General features: G+C 41.9%; 1 protein-coding gene across 3 annotated transcripts in view; it reads right to left on the minus strand.

Moving 5' to 3' along the window:
• cadm2a (cell adhesion molecule 2a) overlaps window positions 1-5,000 on the minus strand; it is a 633,311-nt gene that overhangs the window by 426,573 nt on the left and 201,738 nt on the right. The window lies entirely within an intron of this gene.

Below are 5,000 nucleotides of genomic sequence, written 5' to 3' on the forward strand. Positions count from 1 at the left end.
GTGGATCTGTGTAATCTGAGGGAAATATGTGTCTCTAATATTGTCGTACATTGGACAGGAGGTTAGGAAGTGTAGCTTAGTTTCCACCTCATTTTGTGGGCAGTGTGCAATCTCAATTTGATGTTTGTCCCGTTTTGTGAATTATTGGTTGGTGAGTGGACCCCAGACCTCACAACCATAAAGAGCAATGGGCTCTATGACTGATTTAAGTATTTTTAGCGAGATCCTAATTGGTATATCAAATTTGATGTTCCTATTGATGGCGTAGAAGGTCCTTCTTGCTTTGTCTCTCAGATCGTTCACAGCTTTGTGGAAGTTACCTGTGGCGCTGATGTTTAGGCCGAGGTATGTATAGTTTTTTGTGTGCTCTAGGGCAACAATGGTGTCTAGATGGAATTTGTATTTGTGGTCCTGGCAACTGGACCTTTTTTGGAACACCATTATTTTGGTCTTACTGAGATTTACTGTCAGGGCCCAAGATCTAGGTGCTGGTATAGGCCCTCCTTGGTTGGTGACAGAAGCACCAGATTATCAGCAAACAGTAGACATTTGACATCAGATTCTAGTAGGGGGAGGCCGGGTGCTGAAGTTCTAGTGCCCTCACCAATTCATTGAAATATGTTGAAGAGGGTGGGACTTAAGCTGCATCCCTGTCTCACCCCACGGCCCTGTGGGAAAAAAATGTGTGTTTTTTGCCAATTTTAACCGCACACTTGTTGTTTGTCTACATGGGTTTAATAATGTTGTATGTTTTTCCCCCAACACCACTTTCCATCAATTTGTATAGCGGACCCTCACTTTCTATTGAGTCAACAGCCTCATGCCAGAGTTAAAATAAACTTTTTAAATTAACAAAGCATGAGAAGACTTTGTCTTTGTTTTGTTTTGTTTGGTTGTCAATTATGGTGTGTAGGGTGAATACATGGTCTGTTGTACGGTAATTTGATATAAAGCCAATTAGAAATTTGCTCAGTACATTGTTTTCATTGAGGAAATGTACGAGTATGCTATTAATGATAGTGCAGAGGATTTTCCCAAGGTTGCTGTTGACGCATATGTGGATCTGTGGATCTGTGTAGTTATTGGGGTCAAATTTTTGTGGACTGGCGTGATCAGTCCTTCGTTTCAAATATTGGGGAAGATGCAGAGCTAAGGATGATGTTAAAGAGTTTAAGTATAACCAATTGGAATTTGTGGTCTGTATATTCATTTAATTTAGGATACCATCAGGGCTTTTTGGGTTATTTTGTCCTGTACTGGATAATCCAGTGGGTTCTGGAATCCAGTGTGTTCTGGAATCCAGTGGGTTCTGGAATCCAGTGGGTTCTGGAATCCAGTGTGTTCTGGAATCCAGTGTGTTCTGGAATCCAGTGGGTTCTGGTCTGTAATAGTTGATTCTAAGATTTGTATTTGATCATGTATAGGTTTTTGCTGTTTGTTCTTTGTTATAGAGCCAACATTATTGGAGAAGTGGTTTACCCATACGTCTCTCTCTGTCTCTCTCTGTCTCTCTCTGTCTCTTCTGTCTCTCTCTGTCTCTCTCTGTCTCTCTCTGTCTCTGTCTCTCTCTGTCTCTCTCTGTCTCTCTCTGTCTCTCTCTGTCTCTCTCTGTCTCTGTCTCTCTCTGTCTCTCTCTGTCTCTCTCTGTCTCTCTCTGTCTCTCTCTCTGTCTCTCTCTGTCTCTCTCTCTCTCTGTTCTCTCTCTCTGTCTCTCTCTCTCTCTGTCTCTCTCTGTCTCTCTCTCTCTGTCTCTCTCTGTCTCTCTCTCTCTCTGTCTCTCTCTGTCTCTCTCTGTCTCTCTCTCTCTCTGTCTCTCTCTGTCTCTTCTGTCTCTCTCTCTCTCTGTCTCTCTCTCTCTCTGTCTCTCTCTGTCTCTCTCTGTCTCTCTCTCTCTCTCTGTCTCTCTCTCTCTCTGTCCTCTCTCTGTCCTCTCTGTCTCTCTCTCTCTGTCTCTCTCTGTCTCTCTCTGCTCTCTCTCTCTCTCTTGTCTCTCTCTCTCTCTGTCTCTCTCTGTCTCTCTCTCTCTCTCTCTGTCTCTCTCTCTCTCTCTGTCTCTCTCCTGTCTCTCTCGTCTTCTCTGTCTCTCTCTCTCTCTCTCTCTCTGTCTCTCCTCTGTCTCTCTCTCTCTCTCTCTGTCTCTCTCTGTCTCCTCTCTGTCTCTCTCTGTCTCTCTGTCTACTCTCTCTTTACCCGTACATCTCTGTTTTTGGATAGATAATTATTTGTGTTGTTGTTTAATGTTTTAGAATTTTCCCAGAAGTGGTTAGATTCTATGGATTCTTCAAATACATTGAGCTGATTTCTGACATGCTGTTCCATCTTTTTCCGTAGTGTATTCTGTATTGTTTTAGTGATTCACCATAGTGAAGGCGTAGACTCAGGGTTTCCGGGTCTCTATGTTTCCGTAGTGTATTTCTGTATTGTTTTAGTGATTCACCATAGTGAAGGTGTAGACTCAGGGTTTCCGGGTCTCTATGTTTCCGTAGTGTATTTCTGTATTGTTTTAGTGATTCACCATAGTGAAGGTGTAGACTCAGGGTTTCCGGGTCTCTATGTTTCCGTAGTGTATTTCTGTATTGTTTTAGTGATTCACCATAGTGAAGGCGTAGACTCAGGGTTTCCGGGTCTCTATGTTTCCGTAGTGTATTTCTGTATTGTTTTAGTGATTCACCATAGTGAAGGTGTAGACTCAGGGTTTCCGGGTCTCTATGTTTCCGTAGTGTATTTCTGTATTGTTTTAGTGATTCACCATAGTGAAGGCGTAGACTCAGGGTTTCTGGGTCTCTATGTTTCCGTAGTGTATTTCTGTATTGTTTTAGTGATTCACCATAGTGAAGGCGTAGACTCAGGGTTTCTGGGTCTCTATGTTTCCGTAGTGTATTTCTGTATTGTTTTAGTGATTCACCATAGTGAAGGCGTAGACTCAGGGTTTCTGGGTCTCTATGTTTCCGTAGTGTATTTCTGTATTGTTTTAGTGATTCACCATAGTGAAGGCGTAGACTCAGGGTTTCTGGGTCTCTATGTTTCCGTAGTGTATTTCTGTATTGTTTTAGTGATTCACCATAGTGAAGGTGTAGACTCAGGGTTTCTGGGTCTCTATGTTTCCGTAGTGTATTTCTGTATTGTTTTAGTGATTCACCATAGTGAAGGCGTAGACTCAGGGTTTCTGGGTCTCTATGTTTCCGTAGTGTATTTCTGTATTGTTTTAGTGATTCACCATAGTGAAGGCGTAGACTCAGGGTTTCCGGGTCTCTATGTTTCCGTAGTGTATTTCTGTATTGTTTTAGTGATTCACCATAGTGAAGGCGTAGACTCAGGGTTTCTGGGTCTCTATGTTTCCGTAGTGTATTTCTGTATTGTTTTAGTGATTCACCATAGTGAAGGTGTAGACTCAGGGTTTCTGGGTCTCTATGTTTCCGTAGTGTATTTCTGTATTGTTTTAGTGATTCACCATAGTGAAGGCGTAGACTCAGGGTTTCTGGGTCTCTATGTTTCCGTAGTGTATTTCTGTATTGTTTTAGTGATTCACCATAGTGAAGGTGTAGACTCAGGGTTTCTGGGTCTCTATGTTTCCGTAGTGTATTTCTGTATTGTTTTAGTGATTCACCATAGTGAAGGCGTAGACTCAGGGTTTCTGGGTCTCTATGTTTTCTTTCTGTTTTCTATTTGAGATTTTTAGATTTGATAGGGAAGCTGAGAGGTCAAATATACTGTTAAGATTTTCTACTGCCAAGTTTACACCTTCACTATTACAGTGGAACATTTTGACCAGGATGTTGTCTTAAAGGGGATTGTCTAGAAGGGATTGAATTTGTTGTTGCCTAATAGTATTTTGGTAGGTTTCTACACTACTTTTCTTCCATCTATAGCATGTCTTAATATTACTCATGTCCTTTGGCTTTGATGCCTCATGATTGAGTATTGCTCTGTTCAGGTAGACTGTGATTTTGCTGTGGTCTGATAGGGGTGTCAGTGGGCTGACTGTGAACGCTCTGAGAGACTCAGTGATAAAGTAGTCTACAGTACTACTGCCAAGAGATGAGCTATAGCTGTACCTACCATAGGAGTCCCCTCGAAGCCTACCATTGACTATATACATACCCAGTGTGCGACAGAGCTGCAGGAGTTGTGACCCGTTTTTGTTGGTTATGTTGTCATAGTTGTGCCTAGGGGAGCATATGGGGGAGGGAATGCTGTCACCTCCAGGTAGGTGTTTGTCCCCCTGTGTGCTGAGGGTGTCAGGTTCTTGTCCGGTTCTGGCATTTAGGTCGCCACAGACTAGTACATATCCCTGGGCCTGGAAACGGTTGATTTCCCCCTCCAGGATGGAGAAGCTGTCTTCATTAGTGGATTCTAGTGGGATTCTAGTGGGGGGGGGGGGATATACTGTAGGTAGCACACATGAGGACAATTTTCTCTGTTTAGATAATTTCCTTATTCATTTCTAGACAGATGTAAAATGTTCCTGTTTTTGACTAATTTAACAGTGTGGGTCAGGTCTGATCTATAACAAATTAGCATACATATTACCCCCTGAGTCTCTTCACACACCTGGTAGTTTGGTGGATAGGACAACCAGCTCTGTGTAACCAGTGGGTCCGTATCCTCTATACCAGGTTCCTTACAGGACAAAGTCTGTATTTCCAATTTATTCTGGGTTCCTGATCTTTAGACCTTGTATATTCCAGGATGAGATAGTAAAAACTTTGTGTTCCATAGTGTCTAGTGTTGTTTTCGTTTATGCTCGAAACCATTACAGTAGGTCATCTGATATACACTGCTCAAAAAAATAAAGGGAACACTAAAATAACACATCCTAGATCTGAATGAATGAAATATTCTTATTAAATACTTTTTTCTTTACATAGTTGAATGTGCTGACAACAAAATCACACAAAAATTATCAATGGAAATCAAATTTATCAACCCACGGAGGTCTGGATTTGGAGTCACACTCAAAATTAAAGTGGAAAACCACACTACAGGCTGATCAAACTTTG

Source organism: Oncorhynchus kisutch, linkage group LG29 (assembly GCF_002021735.2).
Source record: "Oncorhynchus kisutch isolate 150728-3 linkage group LG29, Okis_V2, whole genome shotgun sequence".
Lineage (NCBI taxonomy): Eukaryota > Metazoa > Chordata > Actinopteri > Salmoniformes > Salmonidae > Oncorhynchus > Oncorhynchus kisutch.